The sequence below is a fragment of the Nannospalax galili genome, unplaced genomic scaffold (assembly GCF_000622305.1).
Source record: "Nannospalax galili isolate Female #2095 unplaced genomic scaffold, S.galili_v1.0 scaffold30, whole genome shotgun sequence".
Lineage (NCBI taxonomy): Eukaryota > Metazoa > Chordata > Mammalia > Rodentia > Spalacidae > Nannospalax > Nannospalax galili.
The window spans coordinates 217,364-242,985 of record NW_008329127.1 but is presented as its reverse complement, the minus strand read 5'-3'; the positions used below and the strand labels follow the sequence as shown (position 1 = coordinate 242,985).

At 43.7% G+C, this 25,622-nt stretch overlaps 1 protein-coding gene and 1 pseudogene across 5 annotated transcripts in view; one reads left to right on the top strand and one right to left on the bottom strand.

Moving 5' to 3' along the window:
- Dtnbp1 (dystrobrevin binding protein 1) overlaps positions 1-25,622 on the bottom strand; it is a 129,585-nt gene that overhangs the window by 32,151 nt on the left and 71,812 nt on the right. The gene's annotated exons all lie outside the window — the stretch shown is intronic.
- Positions 16,833-17,277, top strand: LOC108490723 (annotated as a pseudogene).

Below are 25,622 nucleotides of genomic sequence, written 5' to 3'. Positions count from 1 at the left end.
TCTTTCTTTCTTTCTTTCTTTCTTTCTTTCTTTCTTTCTTTCCTCCTTTCTATTATTTATTTATTTATTCTTTAATTTATTTTGAATGGTGCCATTCTGTAGCCCAGGCTGGTATCAAACACTCATGTCAATACCTGTTTTAGCCTCCTAAGGGTTTTTGGATTACAGGTGTGAGCTACCACACCTGGCTTTTGATCCACTTTTCACCAAGAAGTCAGAGATTTTCCTGAAAAGAAAATATAGTCACTTCTGCCTCTCTGAGTCTACTGCTGGGGGAAGACTATCTCTGCAGCATGAATGGATTCATCAAGCACTTCCCAGCACCCACTCTGCTCCAGCCTAGAGACCTCACTCAGCTCCTCCAACAGATGTCATCCCTCCAGCACACTCTATTCCCTCTGCTCTTAGCTCAGCTTTCAGGTCTCAAGTAAGGTACCACTCCCTGGAGCTGGAGAGATGGTTCAGCAGCTAAGAGCACTGGCTGCTCTTGCAGAGGACCCAGAACCTACACACAACAACCATCCTTAAATCCAGTTCCAGGGGATCTGACGCCCTCTTTTGGCCTCTGTGGGTGTACTTAGAGACATGCAGGCAAAACATTCATACACATAAAAGTAAATAAAATTTTAAATTAAAACTAGCATTTCCTCACAGAATTCTATGACTTCCCTATGTAATAGAACCCAATCTATTAAAAAAAAACTTCTAATAAGACAAATCTCCAAAGTCTCAGGTGACAAAAATTTCTTGGATATGGTAATTTGTTAAAAAAATAATGAAAAGAATCCATTAAAATAAAAACACCATAAGCTAATCATGGTGGTTCAGGCCCATAATCCCATACTCAGGAGGCACAGACAGGATCCAAACAGGTCTGAGGCCAACACTGTCTACACAGAAAGTTTCAGGCCAGCCTGGGCTATATTTTGGATCAAACATTTTAGCAGTATAATCTACTCTGGCCCAGAAATTGATTAAATTCATTCATGATTTCCTAACATTGATCTTCTGAAATAAAATGATGAAAACTGATACAGCAAAGGGGATGAAGCCTTTTTTTAAAAAAATGCTCAAATCTTGCTAAAGGCACTCCCATGAAAACAAACTTCATATTTTCAAATACTGACAGCGTTTAAATCACTTCAGCAAAAACAGTTCCACTCAACAATCTATCAGCGATGTATAACAAATGATTTGAGTTGCTTCATATTTTCATTTAACATATTTTATCTGAATAGATTATTAACCAAAATACTCCTTCCTCTTAAATCATTCCATACAATGTTAACATTATAAAAGTTCTTGTTTTTTTGCCCTAACTAGAAAACAGACACTGAAGAAATGCAATATGTGACAATACTACAAAAATTTTGGAACTATTACAGTAGCAGACAGAACAGACAGACACTTCCTCCTGCTTAAGTGTAAACTCACATTTGATGTTATTTCTTTCTCCTTGCAAATGTCATAGGGTATCTCAACTGCAAAAGTTTTATTTATCATTTTGTTTATATCCTCAACCACAGTAAGACTCAATGTAATACCATGTTAAGAAGACTGTCCTGGGGGCTGGAGAGATGGCTCAGTGGATAAGAGCACCCACTGCTCTTGCAGAGAACCCGGGGATTCAGTTCCCAGCACCCACAGATGGCTAACAACCATCTGTAACTCCAGTTTCAGGGGAATCCGACATCTTCTGACCTTCATGGGCATTGCACTACACAGGTGCACTTACACACATACAGGCAATACACTCATACACATAAAATAAAAATAAAATATATATTTTTTAAAATTAAACTTTCCTCTTCCAGCAGAGCCAGAAGATATGCCAACTGTGCAGGCAATACACGCATACACATAAAATAAAAATAAAAGAAAGAAAGAAAGAAGGAAGGAAGGAAGGAAGAAAAGAAAGAAAGAAAGAAAGAAAGAAAGAAAGAAAGAAAGAAAGAAAGAAAGAAAAAGAAAGAAAGAAAGAAAAAACACTTTCTTTTCTAAAGTCATTACTGTTCTTTCTGGAACTTCTTAAAACTATGCCAACCCCACAGTCAGCTTTCAGTAAACTTTTAAAGGAGATAAAAATTTAAGGTAAATGACATTTAAACGTGAACTAGGGCAGTTAGTTAACTGAATGCCAGACAATAAAATACCTCAAAATCACAATCTTAATAAACTAGAAATTAATACACTAGGTATTACAGAAATTTAACATAGTTTCATGTCAATCTTTTTTTTACAACTTTTAAAATTACATTTATTATTTTGTATGTATCTGTATGTGTATGTATATGCATGTATATGTATGTGTATACGTATGTATGCCACTACACACATATGGAGGTCACAAGACAGCTTGTGGGAACTGATTTTCTCCTTCTACCAAGTAAGTTCTGGGAATCGAACTCATATCAGTAGGTTTGTGGTAAGCATCCTTATCGGCTGAGCCATCTCATCAGCCCAATGTCAATGGTGAATCATTAATCTAAGGACCTAGCATTGTAAGCTCCATCTTGTTGGTATCAAGGAGATACAATAATCATTGTCATACTACTTTTAGGATTAGGGTACTAAGGCTCTACCACAGTTTTTAGAGGTACACATAGAGGAGCTGACAGAGGATATGCTATAAAATCTGCTTTAAAATTAGGGAGGAAGGGGGACATCAAGGCACCACTTGGCTGACAGGTACATGGAGGTCCATTATGCTACTTACTTGCTCCATTTCTGTATGTATTTTAAAGCAAAATGGGTTACTAAATTATTCTTTAACAGCCTACTTGATCAAGGAAAAGATTTCAACAAGTCACAGTTCAAATGTATTCAACATGCTGTTAATCTGAATCAAAAGACTGAAAAGTAGTATTACCCATCACGTTGAGCCTGTTAATCTCTTTAAAGACTAAGACCCTGACCTGTGAAGAATTCTCTCTCCCTTTCAGTTCCTCCTTCTCTCTCTTAATCACTGCTTCGATGTCAACAGTCCCGCAGGCTCTTCTGCAAGATGCCTGTATATTCCCAAGCCGCAGGCACAATTCCTCAATTGGGTGATAGATGAAGGCAAGGATACCCACTGACTTTCCCCTAGGGCCCTTCCCTGCATCTTGGTAGCAGCCATCGTAACCCAGGAGTCCACTGGTGGTGCTGAGACTGTCTCCTTGCTCACTCTGGGCTTCTTAGAGGAGGACACTTTGTCTTATACATCTTTCTGTGCATCGTTGCTACAAAGCAGACATTAAAGAAACGATAGGGTAAATCTGTTAAGTCTCACATCTATTAGCTCATCCTAAAACTCTAAAACCTTGGCGATGCCTCAGTTTTAATGCTACTATTGTTCATTAATAGTTCTGAAACCAGGTTTGAATTCTGAAGCGTATTTTCAAAAATGCAATTAACATTTGTCCTAGTTAGCTCTCAATTGCTATGACAAAACACCCTGACCAAAACCCACTTGGGGAGGAACGGGTTTATTTGGCTTCCAGGTCCTGATCGCAGTTCATGTTTGAGGGAAGCCAGGGCAGGAACTCAAGGCAGAAGGAACACAGAGGCAGGAACTGAAGCTCAGTCATGCAGGAACACTCTTTACTGACTTGATCCTCTGGCCTCTGCTCAGACGGTTTTCTTATAAAACCCAGGCCCAGGGGCCCAGGGGTGGCACCACCCACAGCGGGCTGAGCCCTCCCACACCACTCAGCAATCAAGAAAATGCCTCACAGACATGGCCACAGGCCCGTCTAACAGAGGAAATTCCTCAATTGAGGCTCATCCCAGGTGTCAAGTTGGCAACTAAAGCTATCCAATACAAGTAACTTTAACACTACCATTGTTTTCATTAGACAGCCAGGTATAATAAAAACTTGAACACTTAGGCAACCCATCAATAAGAACTATTAATAATTCACATGAATTCATAATTATGAAAACCTTAAAATATATTCCCTATTTACTGTATGGGCTGGATTTATTATGTATTCTCACTAAAGTACTATGACCTAGTGTTGGGGGGTCAGAAAATGATTCTACCAGATGAGCTCCCTTGACTTCAAACTGAGAGCAGGGGACAAGCAGGGGCCAGAGGGCTCCTGTCACTGAGGGTTCACTACCTAAGACTGGATGCACATGGTGGAGGAAAGAGGCCAAGTCAGGGTTGGGTAAACTTTGTCCCAGGCTACTGTCCTTGGGTTCATTCACTTCCCCTAAAAACTGTTTACTACCATCCTGAAATTGCTAATACCTTTGGAAGAGGGATAGTTAAGCCTCAACCATCTGACTCTTCTTTGAGTTGTATACTTTTTTAAAAAATATTTTATTTTTATTTTATGTGTACAAGTATATTGCCTGCATGTATGTGAGTGTACCCATGTCGTGCAATGCTGTGGAGGTCAGAAGAGAGCTTCGGATTCCCCTGGAACTGGAGTTAAGGATGGTTCGTAGCCGCCATATGGGCGCTGAGAATCGAACCCGGGTCCTCTGCAAGAGCAGTCAGGGCTCTTAACCGCTGAACCATCTCTCCAGCCTCCTGAGTTGTGTATTTTACACTGTTCTTGTGCCCATGGGCACGTTTACACATATATGTGCTTTTCCCACTAACATCCAGTGTTGTCAGTTTCAGGAAAATCAATTGCCAAGTCTTCTGAGTAGCAAGTCTGACCTCCTTGGAGTATTTCCCACCATTCCCACTTTATTGACAAACAGATGCAGAAGTCATGTACCTCCAAACACACAGCTGCAAGCGATGAAGTCAATTTAGACCCAGCCTGTGTGTTGACTGCTAAAGCCCCTTTTAGTGGCTGTGGCAGATTGCCCTCCAAGTTTCTAGGAACAGGAAACTCAGCTCTAACCTGGAGAGGCACAGATTTCATTTTTCTGTTGTTCTGTGTTTTTATTTATAAGCACAACACTGCAAAACCAAATAAATGAAAGTAAATTATTCAATCTGTTTGTCTTGTGTGTATCTATCATCAGCAGCTAAGTCTTTTCTTGTGACAGGGTGTCGGGGAGCGGACCCAAGGCTTGTCAGTACTAGGTAAGTGCTCGACCACTGAGCTATATCCACAGCTCTAACGCTTATGCAGCACTTAACACCAGGCACTGTTCTAGCCCCTTTCTGTAACCCATTCAAGTTAATCTCTGGCAATTCCAGAATGTAGGTTCTACATTATTCCAAGTAGAAAGCAAGGCTCAGAAAGGTTAACACTAGTGTCAGCTCGCCTAGTCAAGGTCCAGATACCACAGGCTTACTCACTGAATCTACTGTCTAGCATGCACATACACCCAGGGGTGTACCTGGAATGCATGGCTAAAGGATTAAGTCCTGTAAGGTCCCTAAATAAGAGTAACACTACTGTTTCCACCTATATTGCTTTTTGTAATTATATTCTGTAGTTAGTCATTAATACCAAAATTGGGAAAATTGCAACAATCCACATTAACTTATCGAGGCAGACACAGTTCTCGTCCATCTTCCTCACCAGACAGAAATAGCTGATACTGATGCACACTACACAGCAAGAACTAAAGCAAACATCATTTAAAATGAAAAAAGAAAAAACCCACAAAATGTGAGTTCTCAAAAATCTAACACTCCTGGAGCCAATCAACTCTAATGAACTTCCATCTACTACAATAAAGAACCACTTGGAAAATTCTTAGAAATGAGAATCTCTCTTACAAAGCATTTTCTTCTGCTCCATAGAAACCAACAGGAAATTCTTAGCACTATTTTAAAAGTCTCTGCTCTTACTGTAAAAAGCCTTTGATAGAAAGACAATAAATCTAGTGGCTAAAATTTTCAACAGTGCAGGGGCTGGAGGGATGGTTCGGCAGTGAAGAGCACCTGCTGCTCTTGTAGAGGACCTAGGTTCAATTCCCAGCACCCACATGGTGGCTAACAATACCCATAACTCCTGTTCTGGAGGAATCCAATGCCTTCTGACCTCTGAGGGCATCGCATGACACGGGAAAACCTACACATATGCAGGCAATACACCCATACACAAAGTAAAAAAAAAAAAATTCTTTTTAAATTGTTCAACAGTACAAAGATACCTTGTCCACATCTCTGGACACACACACACAGACTCACACCCACACCCACACTTAAGTGGATACTCAGCATCACCACAAATAAAAAGAACAAGTAGAAAATGCAGAGATGACAGGTGCAGCTGACTTTTCTTCCCTCTTTCCATCACACTGCAGAGCTTTGCAGGCCCCACTAGGCTTCCTTCCTCTCCTGCACACCTCTAGTAGGGGAGGAAAAGGGAAGTACGGTGCACACAGGTGTTTACTATAGGAATCATCTCAGGATGTGAAGGATTTGCAGTCACATGAGGTGCCTGCTACAGAGGCAGAGAAAGCCATGAGCTCAAGTAAGGTGTTTACAGATGCTTAGAGCTTTCACACGGCAGCGATGAAGTGGCTTAGTGCCAGGTCTCTTGCCCCCAACCACAGGGAGGGGCCTTCTCTGCAGCTCCTTCAGTGAGGGAAGCTCCTCCAGAAGGAAAGCAATGGTCACAAGCCCTTCCCTATCGTTTCATCAAATGGAAAAGAGTAATTTTATAGGAAAGGTTTCTAGCCCTGGGTGCTATACAAGGGAGCCCAGAGGAAACTTTGTCTCAGGCCATGGCCTATTTTGGAGGCCCATTGGTTTCTCTGAAAACCATTTTCTTCCTCTAAAATTGCTATAGCCCTCTTTTTTCTTTGTAAATCCTACTGGGTTGTTGGATATTCACCCACCCCCTACTCCTGTGCACACAGTAAACACGTATGTCTTTTCTCCTGTTAGTCTGCTTACTCTCAGTTTATTTCACCAGACTTTACTAAAACTTCAGAGGGCAGACAACAAGGTCCCTTCAGTCCCTGTACTGTCAGTTCTGACATCTGACTAGGCATGTATCATCCCTATCCCCTTGAATGCTGTGTATATGTTTATTTCAGTCCATGTGAACATTCTGTTTTCATTTGATGTTATTAGAAGTGAATCTAGTCACGATCTTCAATGCGCACGGAAATAAAACTCCTCCAGCACTCAGAGCACTGCCCTCAGCAAGCTGTTCAAGCCAAATGCTTAAAAACACACTGTAAGGGAGGAAGAGGTGCTAGAGAATGTCCAGCCATTTCAAGGATAAATTTCTTTGGAGTTATTTGGACACAAGAAAAACAAAAAGCCCATTTATTAGCTAGCAGTAAGAACATCTAATATTTCTATCAAAACAGAGTGTCACAGGTTTCCTGATGTTATTTATGTAGACCAAGCTGGCCTTGAACTCACAGAGATCCAGCTGCCTCTGCCTTCTGAGGGCTGGGATTAAAGTCATGCAGCATCACACTCAGCCTGATGTTATTTAATACAAGACTAAACTAAAAGATGATTCTTGGGGGCTGAAGAGATAGCTCAGTGGTTAAGAGCACTGGCTGTTCTTAGGATCTAGGTTTGGTTCCCAGCACCCACATGGTGGCAAACAACTGTGTGTACCTCCAGTTCCAGAGGATACAACGCCTTCTTCTGGCTTCTTTAGGAACTGCATACAAGTAGCACACTTACATACATGCAGGCAAAACACATATACACATAAAATATAAATGAAATAAAAGACAATTCTGATTACAGATTGAATTTTTCCACATGCAGTTACTGATACTCATTTTTATGCATGTAAAAATATAAACACAATTTTCTGCTTTGTGTTTTCTGCCAAAACATATAATACTGTCATGCTAGCTAGCTAAACTTATTCCAGAAAACAGTAATGTCTTCAAGGGTCTACACAACCCTAATCAGTCATGTAAAGCACATCTTCTAACTGCCATCAAAACCTTTTTCCTAGGGCTGTTCTACTGTTACATTTAAAAGAAAAGGGATGGTGTGATGGGCATCTGCTTACCACAGGTCTGAGAAAGCAAAATATTTGTTCTCTACAAAGGTAATTATCAGGGCTCATTCACAGCCATCTGAGAAAATAGTGACTGCCAGACACCAATAAGTGAAAACAAAGTTGCCCTGCCCTGCCCATTCCATTCCCAGCAGCACTGCCACTATCTTTCAAAGTCGCCTGAAAACAGCTAATAACACCTCTTTGACTCTATGATATTTCCAGTTATAACAAATATTTAGGCATTTCATCTCACAAATAATAGAACTGGAAAAAGTAGCAATAAAAATGTCCTGCTAGAGCCTTGGGAGATGGCTCAGTGGATCAAGCTCTTGCCAAACAAGCCGGAGAACAAGAGTTTGGATGCCTAGAATTCATTTAAAGCCAGGTAGGTGTGGCTGCCATCTGTAATCCAGCACCTGGGAGGCAGAGAGGGGAACCCTGGGCTAGCTGGCCAGCTGGACTAGCTGGAATAGGCAAGCGCCAGGTTCCCTGAGACCCTACCAGAGAGAGCATCAGAGAGAGGTAACAAAGCTATGTGATATCAATCTTGGGCCTCCATATGTGCACACTCACAGACACACACAACAAGGGCTAAAAAGTGTTGGCTCATAAAGGTAGGAGAAGATGCTAGCAAGGTTGTGTGACCTGGTAGCCAGAACAGGCGTGTGCCATATACTTTCCTTCTCTTTGAACTTTAGGTTGATAAGAAAAACATTTTTCAAAAAACTGTCTGGCTCAAGATGAACTAGCACACAGAAAACTTTCAGCAGCTCTCACTAGCCACTGTCTCCAGCTTTTGGAAGAGCACTTTGTGCATAGTGAGATCAGAGGGAGTCAATGAAGCAGGGCAGGGATCTCAGTGGAGAAAAGAGCAGCAGAGGAAATGCAATAGGGCTGCAGCCTGGGCTCAGGGCTCCAAAGTGAACAGAGCACAGCAGGAAAGCACGAGCACAGGAAGAGTGTGCTTCCAGCTCCACCAGCTACTCAGATGCAGGCACCAGGCAGCAAGAAGCAAGCACTGATCACTGTGAACCACAGAATGAGAGCGCCACTAGGGATTATTGCAGAGAATCCTGTAGTTACTCTCAAGAATTTGACAAGTGGGGCTCGGTGGTTAAGGGCACTGGCTGCTCTGGTAGAGGACTGGGGTTCAATTCCCAGTACCCACACGGTGGGTAACAATTGTCCTGAACTCCAGTTCCAGGGAATCTGACACCCACTCTGTCCTCTGTAGGCACTACATGACATGGGTGCACTTACATACATGTAGGCAATACACTCATACACACAAAATAAATATTTTAAAAAGAGAAAAAATATGTCTTTAGACTTTAAAATACTCTTAACTCTACGAAAACATGCGTGTAGAGATACCATTACATTGTAGATTATGACTACTATACTGTTAAGTGGCCACTACCTAAAGAAGTATTTTTTAAGAATGTGTCAATAATTTGGGGCAATACTCACTTCATAATCAAATAAAGTGTGGTGGCACATGCCTATAATCCAAGGTTATTAGGAGGCTGAGGCAGGAGGACTGCCATGAATTCTAAGATAGCCTGAGCTATTGTGAGACCCTGTTTCAAAGCAACAACGTGCAATTTAGCAGAAAAGGCAGCTTCAACAACGTGGTAGTGATCACTAATTCTTGAAGCCTAGGCAGTCATCAACACTCTTCCAAAGGCTGCTGGAAACTAGAGTGGGTCCAAACAAGGATTATCAAAAGAATAAAGTCTCTTGACCTGGCAATTAACCAGAAAGAACTGACTCTGACCCTCAGGGAAGGACAGTGGAGAGCAAGGTACTCAAGTTCTAGATGAACAACCTTCAGAATTGCTCATGGGTAGACTCCACATAGGGCAGGATGTTGAGTTACAGGACTTAAAGTTTATCTTAGGTATTTATCTTAGGCAGTGACACAGCTCCATGTTGCACCCAGAGCATCCTGAGAGTGCTTTTTAGAGAGTTTACTCAGATGGAGTCAGAATTCCTGACTGCACAGAAGAGTTTCAGGACAGACAGTATGAACCCAAATTGAGAGCAGGACTTTATTAAGAGATTTTAACATAGATCTAAGCACGGGGATGGGTCGAGTAGAAAGAAAGGCACTCAAGAGAAAAGGGAAGACATCCAAATGTGCGGAAAGGCTTCTCAAGGACAGTCACACTTAACTGTCTCTATAAAATCCACACACACCACACTAAGGGTTGCCAAGGATTTTTTTTTTTTTTTTTTTTTAAGTCTTTCTTGAGACAGGGTTTCTCTGTCACTCCAGCTGGCCTGGAACTCACCATGTAGACCAGGCTGCCCTTGAATTCAGAGAGATCTGCCTCCCAAATGCTGAGATTAAAGGCACGTGCCATCATGCCCTGCTGCTAAGCAATTTCTAAAAATTATTTTTATGTGTATGAGTGTTTTGCCTGCATGTATATAGGTGCACCATGTGCATGCAGTACCCACAGAGGTCAGAAGAGGGCACTGGATTCCCTGGAACTGGAGCAATGGACAGTTGTTAGTTGCTATGTGGATGCTGGAAATCGAACGGGGTCCTCTGCAAGGGCAGCCAGTGCTCTTAACCATCTCTCCAGCTCCTTGCTAAGGAATTTAAATGAAGTCAGAGTCTTGAGGTGCACTGGATGGGATTATTACTAATAAGTAAAACCTTAGATCCCAAATGTTAAACAGGAAATTTCCACTGTACACAGAATAATGTTGTTTGCGAGATTCCTATGTGTGGGAAAGGAATAAAAGCCATAGGCCTTAAGCTTGGCTCATGGCTGGTGTTTTGGAGACAGGGTCTCATATAGCACAGGCTGGCCTTGAACTACAGAGCCAAGGACAACTTTAAACTTCTGATTCTCCTGCCTCCATCTCCCAAATGCTGAGGTATGCCATCACACAGGGTTTTATGCAGTACTGGGGGTTGAACCCAGAACTCTGTATATGCTAGCCAAGTACTCTACCAACTAAACTAGATCCCCAGCCTGTTCTTTGCTAATTTAACATTTTTATGTGAAAATATCTCTATATAAAAGTAATACTGTCTCTCTTGGCAACCTTCACAGCAAATGCTATTGATTATGCTGGAATTTTTGATTCTCAGCTGCCAAGAGGGAGGCCTCACCCAGACTCCACGGTGAGGGGCAACTTTCTTTTCCCATATCACTTAATTTTCCCTATCATTCTATCTTGCTTCAATACGATGCTAAAATTAGAAAGAAAGGAACACTGTCTTGAGGGTCTTTTAAAACTGTTACTCAGAAGTCACTATGGGAGCTAGGGAAGACTATTTTGGGACCGGTCGCATGATCTCATGTCAGACCTGGCACAGTGCAGAGGTACGTGGAGGCCTTAGACCTTGGCAGCCTCCTTGCAGTCCTGCTTCTGGCTTCACCCCATACCTGGATTCAAGGAATTCTTCCAAAGCTCTGGAGCATGAACTAGCCTGCTTTAAAACAAAAACATACTGGGTTCTTGTTTTTGTCTTTAAAGTAACCAGGTATAATCAAGGGAGAGCTACTATAAGGCAAGACCAAGGAAGTAGTTAAAACAGAGTAAAAGATGAAGTCAGTAAGCTATTTAATTAAACCCTGTAAAATAAAAATTTAGGTGGTTCAGAAAGAGAACAAGATATAAATACACTACCTAGGAAAACTGAACACTGGAACAAAACATCCAAATTTTATGATTTCCTTTTCTTTTTTTGTTTTTTGAGACAGGGCCTCCCTATAGCCCCAGCTGGCCTGGAACTTACTATGTAGACCAAGATGGCCTGGAACTCACAGAGATCCGCCTACCTCTGCCTCCAGACTGCTGGGATCAAAAGCCTGCTTTACCACACCTGTCACCAGGCAGGCTCCTTAATTTCCTTTTCAACACTTCCCAGGAATCACCAAGGTAAAGTGAGAAAGATGTTGGCTTTGAGAGGCAACATTTCTGGTCTTTACACCCTTACTCAAATTGTTTCAATGCTAGGAACTGAGCCCAGGGTCTCTGGTATGACAGCTGAACTATATATACCTCGAGCCTCTAACTTATTACAACTCTAAGAGAGACAAAAGGGTTATAAATCTGAAGAGCCCTGCTGATACTTTGCCCTGTCCATTTTACTAATTGAAAGAACAAGTCTGAAGCAAGCTGATAGTCGAGCACTACCCATCCCCAAATTAAGGGGATATGGGGAAGGGAGAGACGTCCCTCACTTGAGTCTGGTTGAAGCTTCCCTCTTGCAATGCCTCACACATGCCAGGCAATTGTTCTACCTTAAGTTGTGTCTCTAGCGTTGTTTTAAAAATCATCTCATTACGTCGGCCGGGCGTGGTGGCGCATGCCTTTAGTCCCAGCACTTGGGAGTCAAGAGGCAGGCGGATCTTTGTGAGTTCAAGGCCAGCCTGGTCTACATAGTGAGTTCAGGTCAGCTGGGACAAAAGAGAGACCCTGTCTCAAAAAAACCAAAAAAAAAAAAAAAAAAAAAAAAAAATCACCTCATTGAAATTACTGTAATAAGTTTTATTGTAAATATATTTTTCTTTCCAATTAAAAACAAACCTAACTAAACTGATGTACCACTTTCCCATAGTTTCTGACTGTTCAATTCCATCTCATTTACAACTCCTGCATTTATCTCATAAATTTTCAAAATTAGAATTAGGGGCTTAAAAATGAATAGCATATTAGTGTCTTGTGCTAACTGCTTTCTTAGCCAAAGACTTTAAGCAATCTTTAGGGAAAATAACAGTGAACAGCTCAGTGTGCTCCAGCGTCTCTTCAGTCATCTCCCCTACCTTAGGATGAACACCCATCCTAAATGTAAACAAATCACATTTCTTATGTCTGTACAGGTCGCCTGGGCGTCCTGGACAAGGAAAGGCAGAGTTCTTAGATAAGGAGCAAGTGTTTCAGATCGGCTGGCTACCTGACTTATCCCTTGGCCTAAATTCTACTTTAAAAGCTGTCATAGTCTTAGCTCCCAGGGACTCCATCAGCTGTCTTCAACAGTGTGGGCGGCAGAGCCTTAAGAGCCCACAAGCTCAGTACCAACCTCCAGGAAAGCTAAGACAGATCATGAATCACCACATGCATCTGACAGATAAGCCTTCCTTTCAAGTCTGACAGGTAATATTTTCACAGATTTTTTTTTGTGGTACTGGAATTTAGTTTTATGAAAGGTATAATTTTTGCTGTCAAGTTTATGCCATGTTCCAGCAAAAGGGTAATGAAACAGAATTGCTGTTATTTGTTCATGATATCAAATACATGTTATGCAACAAAAACTTGTCCCAATCCATTCCTAAACTAGTCTATTGCTATAATTATTGATCATGCAATAGTGGTATATAATCTTTTTAAGAAATTGAAGGATAGCATTTACGTGTCACAACCCTCTCTTCAGAATCTATTTTTATGTAGTTTAATACCTTAAACACACTGTGAGGGTGCCAAGTCCTCTCCAATACAAAATATCTTAGAGAGTTCCAGGTCTCGACACAGGATAATATCTAATGACAAGGTATCAGAATGAAGCCTCAACTAGGTTTGAAAAATCAAACTATCCCACAATCAAAATTAAAAGATGGGATATACATATGTATGTACTACTACAGGACATAGCTTTCTTTAAACATTATCTATAAACCAGTGTTGTAAAAACAAATGCACATACCTACTGACATATTAAAGAACAGATATTTAAATCCTTGCCAGCATTCATCAACAAGTCAAAATTGTAAAGGAGTAATTTCCTAGATGAATAATTTAAAATCAGACCCATACTAAAATCATTACTCTTAGACCTTTTGATGCTAAGATAACATGACAGGGAGAAAGCATACTCAAGTATTCTCTAGAAATGCTTAACAATAGGCACAATAGTTCCCATTGTGTCTGTTCTTACTTGCTTTGTCCTGATCACCAAAACAAACAAAATGAACAGGAAGATAGTGTACTCTTAACCAGATTGCCACTTCATTAATTCTTCGACTTTGTAAGGAGCTTAGTACTATAATGAAGCAGGGAGCTGGGGAGTTCGTAATAGAGTAGATATGGGGTCCTGGGCTCAGTCCCCAATACATTCAAACACTAAAAATTTTAAAGTTAAAGCACCAGCTGGATATGAGACTGGGAAAGAAGAATATCATTTAATTGACTTTGACATACCTTATTCTAACTTGTCATTTCAAAAATAGAAAAACCACAAAAGGGTAAGAGATCCGAAACAACAGGTACTTGTTTCATTTTTTCCATTTTAAAAAAGTGGACTTCTACCTGACAGAGCATTTATATAAAAAAAAGTCACAACATATGCCATCATAAAAGTCTAGTACGGAATTTTTAAAAATGCAGTAACTAGTAGAAATTATTCATCAGTTACTTCTAAGGATAGAATCACATTACTTAACAAAAACACTCAAACTAATTCTTTGGCTTTTTTTTTTTTTTTTTTTTTGCAGCAAATCCCACCAGTTTAGGCTTGCACGTGCATATATAAAATACCATATTCAAAATCATGTCCTCTGGCCAACAGGTGATAGTAAAGCACACTGAAGCTCTACAAACTCATACCAATGTTTACTCCCGTACGAAGTGTTCCGACACTTCAGATGAAGCACGCAGTAGCAGAAGAGGAACTTTATCCTGTCCCCAGGTGTGCCACACACACCTAACCAGGCTGGCGTCCTGGAAAATGAGCACCCCAGCATTGGGGATGCTGAAATGTACTCTAACAGATTCTAATAGCTGGCATTACTTTTCTGGCATTTTATATTTATTTCAATATAAATGCTGCTTCATAAAAAATGACACTTGGTGAACTTCACCTGATGGATTTGAGAAGACATATACCAAAACCACAAAAGTCTTAGCTTCCCATGCAACATTTAAAAAATTTTCTGGTATTAATTTAGTAATGATTACTTATTGATAATATAGAAAAAATAGAGCCCTCATTAAAATGTAGTGCTTACAGTTCAAATCAGGTTAAATTTATTTTAGCTTTTTAATAACATACCATCTGTATACCATGCAAATCACAGCAATGTATGCAAGCATGGAGGTAACAATTTTAAAGAAAAACAGCTAAGGAGAAACATGAAATAAAGCTCCACCTACAGAGATTCCTCTGACTATTTTCGGTGTGTCCTGGAGATGACATGGACTGAGAACTGCGCGAATAAACAGAAGCGATGCTGGTCAAGGGAAGAGGTCAGCAGGCGGCTCCCTCATGTGCATCTTCTGGGGCGGAGAACAAAGGAAGCCAGGCTGCAGCCAGAGGCGGTTTTCAAAGAAGCCGTACTAAGCCTGTTAGTTTTCTGCTGATGGCTTAAGCGGATGTACGTCGGTATCTACTGCCTCTATAAAAGCGAAATGCAAGCTTTCAGGGACTCTGGTGTACAAAGATGCATGCACAGATCTGGGGCCATACCAAATGCTGCTGAAGCAAAGGGGGGGGGCACTGAAATTATACTAAATTCCTCTGATTTTGTCATCTCAGCACAAAGATGCATTAGTGACACACTAAGAGAAAAAAAAACCTCGATGTCTAAAAGTAGTAAAATTAAAATTAAGGATATGTTCACTTTATAATATATAACCATCTCTAAATTTCCCCCACCTCATTTAAATGCAGCTTTAGTAAAGGTTCCTCTAAATTCAATAACCTTAACCAGTGGCTTGCAATGTACTATATATTTTAATAAGTCCCTTAAATCATCACAATTCTGATAGTTACAGTTTTCAGTAGTCTTTCTCTGCTTCACAATAGTACGCCTAAGTCCACTCCCCCGGTACCCTCTGACTAGCAGCTCATCAATCAGCCCCTTGAAGCCTATCTCCAGTCTAGGCCTTTCTACAGCCTCTGTCCCCCTTTCAGGTAGATATACTCAGTTCTCTCAAATGAAGGTGAGGGAATCCTCCCTTCAATATAACTTTAATCTAACACTCTCCCCCACCTCTTTTCTTCCCTTAGCCTGTTTATTAAATCATTGTTTCTTCACCCTCACTCAAATACTAAGTATCAATCCCAGCATTCCACTCACTCCAATCCTCTGCCACCTGCTTTCCTCCCCTGGTACACATCAAAGCTGCTGAAATTAGCCCACTGTCAAGATCACCAACTAGCTCTTACTTGCCAGATTCAAAGGCCTTCTGTGCCTCACTGTGTCCTCTCTACTGCAGGACACTGTTAGCAATGCTCTCCATTAGTGGTATCACACTATCCGAACCTCTGAAAAATGGAAGATCTAAATCAATAAGGAAAAATTTCACGTCCGTAAGATTCAAAATAAAAAAACAGCAATTCTCTCCAAATTGACTTATGAATGCAACATAAGTGCTATCAAAATCCCAGGCTTTTTAAAAATAACTGAAATTGTCAAAGTGATTCCAAATTTTACATGCAGATACAAAGAACATAAAAGTAGTCAAACTGATTTTGAAAAAGAACAAAGTTGCAAGACTTAGAGTTCCAATTTCAAAACTTACTATAATGCTACCATAACCCAGGAAGCATGGTAGAAGCAATAAGAAACAAAAACTGAGAATCCAGAAATACAAGCTTATATTTATGGTCAGTGGGTTCTTATAAAGATGCTAAAGCAACTCACTGGGACAAAAGACAACTCAACATGGTCTGAGAGAACTGAGTATCAATATGAGGAAAAAAATGAACTTAAGAGTCTTATGTCATACACACACACACAAGTTAACTTAGAATGGATCACAGACCTAACATAGGCCTAACAAGAAATACTGTCAAATCGGGTATGGTAGCGCTCACCTTTAATCCTAGTACTCGGGAAACAGAACCATGCAGACCTCTGTGAGTTCAAGGCCCGCCTGGTCTGCACAGTGAGTTCCAGGCCACCTGGGGCTGCAGGGAGACCCCGTCTCAAAAAGACACACACACAGAAAATCCTAGTCCCAGTTACTTCTGGAGCCGTGGGTTCCCGTGCAGACATGGCCAAGTCCAAGAACCACATCACACACAACCAGTCTTGAAAAATAGCACAGAAATGGGATCAAGAAACCACAGTCACAAAGATATGAATCTCTTAAGGGGGAAGACTCCAAGTTCCTGGGGAACATGTGTTTTGCCAAGAAGGGTCTGAAGAAGATGCAGGCCAACAACGAGAAGGCCATGAGTGCGCACGCTGAGGCTGTCAAGGCCCTTGTGAAGCCCAAGGAGGTTAATCCCAAGATGCCAAAGGGTTCCAACAGCAAGTTCAGCCGACTTGCTTTAATTGCCCACCCCAAACTTGGGAAGCAGAATCGTGGCTACATGGCCAAGGGTCGCAGGCTCTGCCAAACAAAGGCCAAAGCTGGGGCTGCAGCTCCAGTAAAGTTAGCCCAAGCTGTAGTTCAGGCTCCCAAAGGTGCCCAGGCCCCTGTGAAGGCCCTGTAATAAAGATCTTTGCCAGTGTGAAGACAGATGGACTGGTGTGAGCTCCCTCCCCACTATTTGCAGAGGGCTGGTGTCCTGTGCTGTTTTTACAAATAAACTTGAGGGCAAGATGCTAAAAAAACAAACAAACAAACAAAAACACACACACACATAGGGGCCAGGCCTGGTGACATATGCCTTTTGAGACCCTGTCTCAAAAAACAAAAACATAAAAAAGAGAAAAAAGAAGTTCTAGGGTTGAGGAAGATGGCTCGTCAAGGAAAGGGGCTTACCAAGAAGCCTGAGGAACTGAATTCAATCCCTGGAACCCACATGGCAGGAGGAAGGACCCCAGAAATTGTCCTCTCATCTCTACACATGCACACACGCACACTGAATGTAAAAACATTTTTTCTGAGTTCTAGCTTTCTTCTGTCCCTAGGTTCTGTACACTTACATGATGTGATGGCTAATCCTGGGTGTCCATTAGACTGGATCTGGGATTAACTGAAATGAAAGAGATCTTCTTGACTGGATCATCTGAAGCTGGAAGACACACCCTAAATGTGGGTTTTACCTTCTGATGGCTCCCGTATAAAAGGCCAAGGCAGAGGAGAAGGCCAGGCTTCTTGCTGCTTGCCTTCTCTCTCGCTGGTGAGTTCGTCTTGCTACTGTAGACCGAAGACTAGCTGATCTTTTGGAATTTGTCAGACCTTCAGCACCAGATTGGGACTACTGAGACATCCAGACTCGTGGACTGAGCGACTACAGATTCTCAGCCTCTCCAGTGTGGTGCAGCCATTGTTGGACTACTCAGACTCTATCCTGTGAGCTAAGCTGATAAATCTCTATACATATATATTCATTCTACCGGTTCTGTTTCTTTGGAGAAACTTGACTAATACACATGCCTCTGTGGAGACCAGTGATCTAAAAGGGAATGTCCAGCAGCCTCCTAAACAGGACACACAAGGCTGTGCATTGTTTGCTCCCTGCCTATTTGTCCAGTTTTATCGCTCATTTCATCCCACACATCACATGCTTCAATGATGACAAATTATTTGTAGTTCCTTTAACAAATAAAATGTTCAACTTTAGTTTGAATTCTTGAAATAAACACCTCTGCATCTTTGCAGTGCTCCCTCTTTATGAAGTGCTCTTACTATCCTTTTGGCCCTGGGGTACTTATGCAGACTAAGTGGCACTGCCTGTCTCCACTTGATTACTCCCATCTTAGTGTGTTTATTCCCATTACCACTAGATTACATTCAGATGGTATGTTTGCCTTTCTATCCTATAAGCTCTGCCATAGTCCTTTGGCTCCAGCAGGATGGCAGTTATGTCATCCAACCTGAGTATCACTTACCATTACAAAATGGCAGCTAAAATAGTTTTGCCTCACATGTTGGGCCAACTCTTAAACAGAATCAAATGCTATGAGTTCAACCTGTTACTATCATAATCTGATCTGTAGCATGCTGAGGGCTGCCATGCCAGTAGGATGCACAAATCCGTATCTCAGAGTTGCCGAAACAAGCCAAAGTCCTAACATCTCTGAAGCCTCCAGTTCAGATGATCTCTCTTCAACCTGATGATGTCTGTTTTAACTCATTCAACCATCATCTGTAGCAGGAGGCCTCCAAAGATGGTGCAGACCCAGAGCCCTGGGATTCAGCGAGAATTCACTTCACTTCTTGGTCCGCAAATAGCCCGCCAAAGGGAGCCCACACCTCCGTACCCTGCTAGTGCGAGCCCAGTGACTGCTGACAGACTGAGTGGCATGGACCAATCAGAAAACAATACGCTGACTAAGGGGACTTGTGGGCGGAGAAAAGGGAAATATAAGGCCTGCCCCCTTCTGCATTAAACAAGCCTGCAGCACCTCGCCTAGTGCTTGCTTCTACCCGACTCCTGGTGTCTATGTGTTGACTCTGCACCTCTTGCCACCCCCAACTGGCAGGGGACCCGAGCCAGGCCAGGGTCTTCACAGCTGGCCTGAGGAGAATGCGCAACACCTGGTGCCCCAACAAGGACCCCTGCCCACAGTGTTGGAGACACCCAGAACCTCGGTTCATTTGGTAAGTAGGCCCCCTGGATTTATCTGTTTCTTAAGCTGCTTGAGAGTGAGCAAGTAGCCTCCTCCTCTGTCCCTTCCACCCTGTTTGTCGTCTTTATTGTTGGATTAGTTTGTTAGATCAGGGAGGCACACTCCACCACGTGGTCCCAAAGCCCACGTCGGCACCTCCCCCCTCTCGGCTCATCCCAGTGAGTTTGCACAAGGGCTGATCTACCCCTAACTCAGAGCCCAGGCTTCGGGTCACCCTGTTGCCTGTCCCGGAGACACCGTGTGAGCATACAGCTGGAGGTGTCACGGCCTCCAGAAGTCCCTCACTGAGCACAAGATATTTGGATCTGATACACCTTTACATGTCGGGGCAGTTTACATCCGAGTGGCTCACAGTGCTTCTCTGCTTCCTTTGTGCCCTCTCAGTAGTAACCCTCGTCTTCTATTTTTGTGGCGAATTTCCCTTCGTGAGACCCTCCCACAACGGGAAATTTACCACCACAACGCGGGGAACCACAAACAGCAGCGTGTAAGGTGCTCCTTAAAACCAGAGGGTTGAAAGTGAAACCAAAAGATATCGAACACTTTTGGGATGAAGCCACTAATTTAGCTCTGTGGGTCTCCCCTGAAAACATGTGGGACCCTGACACGTGGATGCAGGGCCTCTTCCTGGCCCGATAAAGGGAGGTCAGGTCAGGGATCACTGCCCCCGCATCGTTCGTACCGATCCTCCTAGCCATCACTGCTAGCCTTAAATCCTCCTCTCCTGAGGACGTCATCTCGGCCCACAACAAACACTGCCAGAAGCAATCTAGTGTAGATCTGGCTAGTAGATCTGGTTATTACCTCGAACCCAGACCTCCCGGACCCGGAGGTGGACGCTGCCTCTGCGCCCACTTCCAATAAGGAAGGAGCTCCTTTGCCTACATCTCAAGATACTCTCCTAGAGCTACCATGCCCAGAAATTCCCCCGCCCTGATACCCATGGAAGGAGATACTCTCTCCCCACCAATAACCATCCCGCCCCTTCCCCTGCTACCATGCCCCTCCCTCCTAGGCTGCCCTCCTTAAAGCCTCACCCGCCTTTGTCCACATTTTCAGTTAATGTCGGCCCCGATGCGGTGCAGTGTCCATGGCTGCCCATCCCACTCACTGACCTCGTTCTTATCCGCAAGGCAGCTGAGCAATCGGGCCCTGATTCCCCATATTTTGAACAGGTTCTTCGCAAGTGGTCCTTACATTTACAAACCTACTATGATTGGTATAACTTACTAAAGGCAGTCTTAGAACCCTCAGTCTTTCTAAACTGGTGTGCAGCCTATGACGATCAGGCTGAAAACCAGGCATACCTAAATCTCCAATATGGCCTCAACATTACATTGGACATGCTCACAGGACACAGACAACATACTGACCCCATCTCCCAGTCTACTACTGGCCTCCATGCCTATTTCCAACAAGTTTCTGATTTGGCCTTTAAGGCCCTTAAATGTTGCTCCCCCCGTGACCCCCAAATCTTTTTCCGTAATTTGATTCAACAGTCAGGGGAGTCCTTCACGGACTTCCTTACTCATGTCACCGAGGCAGCAGAGCAGAGGGTGGAGTCTGGACCCACCCGAGAGGTGCTTATCAAACAGTTAACTTAGGAGGGACTAAACATCCCTACTTGTAATGCTATTGCGCCTGTCCACAATGATAACGTTCACAAATGGGTACTCACTACTAGAGACTTAGACCCCAGGGCAGGCCCTATTGAGGCTTTGACCGCTTCCTTGGAGACTCTTTGTCTCAAGGAAAACCCACCCACTTTGGCACACAGAAAGGCTGCTGAACTGTGGAGGGCTTGGCCACTTTCGTAGCCACTGCCCAAGAGGTACAGCCCGCCCCAAGACTTGCTGCCCCAAGTGCAAAAAGGGTTCCATTGGGCTAAGGACTGTAGGTCACAGCCTCAACTGGACTCGGCTCCTTTAAACTCCACCCGGGACGCCCCTCAGCCCCACCCACAAGAGGGGAAATGAGACAGATATTATGGACTCTCCCAATCCTCAACCACTCCCCACTAATGACCCTGTTCCTAGATGGAATTGCCATAAAGGGCCTAGTAGACACAGGGGCTGACATCACCATTATGTCAGAAACGGAATCCCTTAAATTCCCTCATTGGAAATACCGGCCAGGCCCACAAGGTACCAAGCTGGTCACACGTCCAGTATATTGGAAGGACTTGGATGGGAACCAGGGCACAGTTACCCCCATAGTAGCGGACATTCCCTGTAACTTATGGGGCCAAGATGTTCTAGAGGACATGGGCGTGGTCCTTACCAAAGATGACCGTGCCTTTTATGATGATATCATGCTTCACGATAACTTGGGACTATCAGGGAAAGGACAACACCTTGCCCAACACCCCCAATCCTAATGGCCACTGCCTACCCGGGATCGACTCCAATCTTGGCCCCCGAGCCGATCCCCATCACCTGGCTCTCTAATGATGCCATCTGGGTGGACCAGGGGCCTATAACAGAACCTAAATTATCTGCCCTCAAAAACTTGGCAGCTGAACAACTGAGGCTTGGCCACATTGAGCCCTCTCTCAGTAAACATAATACCCCAAAATTTGTTATTAAAAAGAAATCAGGGAAATATAGACTCCTCCAAGAACTTAGAGCAGTCAATGCCCAGATGGAAAAGATGGGATTGCTACAAGCTGCTTACCACACCTTACAGCTATCCCCCCATCCCATCATATTGCAGTACTTGATATCCAGGATTGTTTCTTCCAAATTCCCCTAGTGGAACAAGATAGACCTCACTTTGCCTTCACAGTATGGGAGCCCAACTTTCAAAGAACAGCCAAGAGATACCAATGGAAGGTACTACCACAGGGTATGAAAAATAGCCCCACAATCTGTAAATTATATGTTATTAAGGCCTTAACCAACATCCCCAAGGACCCAATTGTCATCCACTATATGGATGACATACTGCTAGCACACAAATCTCACAATACTTTAGAGGCTGCAATACTCAGTCTGCTTGCCGATTTAGAATGTCTAGGTCTCCACATTGCATGAGACAAGTTACAATACATCCAACCTTTCACATTCCTTAGCTACCATATAGATACAGCAATTAAACCACTTAACTCTTTCATCTTGCAAAAAACTGTATACCTTGACTGAGCTCCAAGAACTCTGTGGGACTATAAACTGGCTCAAACAATTTATACCGGTCCCTGACTTGGAATTCCAGGCCTTGTTCTCCCTGCTGGAAGGCAATAATTTACCAACTTCAAGGATCCCTCTCACCCAGTCAGCTAAGGCTCTTCTTAATAAGATAGATCATATACTCTGGTCTGCTGATCATATACTCTGGTCTGATCATATACTCACTCTGACATCATGACCCAGCAGAACCATTACTGGCCTTGATCCTCTGGACTAAAAATGGTGTCTTGGGGGCACTATGGCAGGAAGACCCCTGGTGTGGATCCACCTGGCTACCTCAGACCTAACTAGGTTTGGCTCTAAGTATGATATTGCCTTCAAGTTAGCAACTAAGGCCCGACAAACAGCCAGGCACATATTAGGAAAAGAACCTGACAAAATTATACTGCCCTTTCCTCTTATGCATTCCCAAACATTATGGGCAGACTCTCTAGCTTTCCAACTAATGATGTCTGGGTTCACAGGGGAGATGGATAACCACACACCCCCAGATAAGCAACTGGCCAACCTGGCCTGTTTGGAAATCACCACTCAGCCACACACTTCCCCCTGCAAAAAGCCCCTAATTTTAGCCACGCTAGCCTTCTCGGATGCCAATAAGTCCCATCATAGAGTTGTCATTCAGCACATGGGAAAGGATGACACCTGTTGCGTACAAGCCAATCCTGGCTCTTCCAGTTGGGGGAGCTCCTGGCCTTGTTAAAAATCTTCCAAGTCTGCCAGAGTGAGCCGCTCAATATATTCCCCGACAGCCAGTATGAGGTTCAGGCCTTCAGATGTCTTCCCTTTGCGTGAGTAAAAGGCCACAAGGATCCCATCACTAGAGCCATGAGAGCTCTCCAGATTATCTTAGATAACAGACAATGGCCCTGGCACATCTCCCACATAAGATCACACACCAAGCTCCCCAGGATCTTGGCAAAGGGAAATGACAAAGTAGATAAACTTATTATGTCTGTAGAGATTCCCCTACTAGAACAAGCCAGAGCCTTACACCAATAATTTCACCTTTCTCCTCACAGTCTGTTACATGTGCACCCCTTGCTCCCTTAGGCCCCCTCAATCGATATGGAGTTAACCTGCATGGTCTCCTACCCAATGCCCTCTGGCAAATGGATGTCACCCATTATAACTCTTTTGGTAATCTTAAGTATGTCCATGCCATCGTTGACACATACTCCTCCTTTCTTTTCGCCATCGCTCAAGCTGGTGAAAAGGCCTCACATGCCATTAAGGTGGTCAAATCAGCAATGCTGGTAATGGGAGTGCCATGGACCCAAAAAACTGATAATGGGCCAGCTTGTACCTCTCTACAATTCCAATCTTTCTTGTCAACATGGAAAATTAGCCACTCCCTTGGCATCCCTTATAATCCACAGGGACAAGCCATTGTGGAGCGGGCCAATAGGACCCTCAAAGAAACATTACAAAAATTTGCTACCCCTGAGTCTAAAAGGGACCCACACCTGGCTCTAATTAAAGCTCTATTTAACATTAATTTCCTGTCCTTCAATGAAAATGGGTAGAGCCCGGCCTACAAACACTGGGCTACCATACCTAGGACTACACCCCTGCCACTAGTGAGATGGAAAGACTCTGTAACATGTCAATGGTAACAGCCCACTCCCTTGTTAACATAGAGGGCGAGGCTATGCTTGTGTGTTTCCTCAGACAGAAACAAAGCCAGTATGGGTTCCAGCGAGAGATGTGAGACCAGCCACCAACCAACGGGACCCCCAGGGCCCAGAGAACTTGCTGCTATCTGGATAACTGGTTTGCTCTTCCCCGCCCCTGCCATGGCCCACGACCTCTGGGCCTTGGTCCCTTCCCCGCCTATACTCTTGCCCTTATCTCTTCATTCCCCAGCCTACCCCACCCTCTATTCAACTAATTCTATGCTTGGCCTCCCCACCATGGACTCAGTTACTTCCTGGGAATCACTCAATGGCTCCTGGCCCATAAATAACTCTCTATGCTTCACTACCAACAAAGCATCCTCACACATTGAGCTGTTCAACCTGACTGCCCAAGATTATGCCAGCAGTGCCTCCTCGGGTTACATGCTTAAACTCAAGGGCCTTTCCCCTACCTTCAACAACACTGATGTAGCCTTGGTCCTCGCTGCACTGGGGACAATCGTAACAGGGGAGGTGGAGAGGACCGCCACCCCTCCGGCCCCATTTTGCCCTGCCATTCTACGCCCACTGCTCCCCAACTGCCCACGCACACACTCCCTTGCACCCTTTTTCCTCGCGCTCCCTATACCGTGGCATCCCTCCCTTTTGCCACTTCAGCCGCTCCCCCTCTAATCACCCCCTAGGATCTTGAAGACAACTGGCCCCCACTTATCCCTGCGGCATTAAGATCTCCCATACTAACCGCGAATCAATACTTGGTAACTGGGACCTCTGTGGTCCGCATGCCTGCATGGACATGAGGCCATGACTGGCACAGCAGGGCCTTCAGCTTTCCAACGGCACATACACTAACACCAACCCCTCTACTTGTGCCCAAAACAAAATCCTTACATCCACTGATCACACGACATCCTGGCCCCCTACCCCCATTTGCGTATAGCCCCTGTTTGCCTTATTGCTAGCCAATGTTACCTCCGACCCTCGGGAAAAACTCAACTGCTCCGATGCCAACACCACCTGTGTACTGGCAGCCTGCTGGAACCATCCAGCTCACATAGTTCTCTTTATGCGTGAACCCACAGCCCTTTGGGTTCCAGTCACCAATGCAACCCACTTCCGTGTGGGCACCCTTATAGAGCGGACAGCCTTGTCACAAGCCCCTGCTTAAAACAGGATTTCGGGGTCACTGCCGTTCTCATCTCAGCCATCATCCTTGCATTAGGTTCGGCCGCCACCGCTGTGGTGGCTATCACCCAATTTCCATTACTGTGGAGACACTCAACAAGGCTGTGTCCAAAACCTCCTCTACCTTTCACACTCAGTCCCTTATCAATCAGCATCTTCACCAGGCAATTAATGTGTTACAACAACAAATTGATCTCTTAAGTGACGAGCTGGCCATTACTAAAGACATGGCTCTGCTAGCTTGTGACCCTC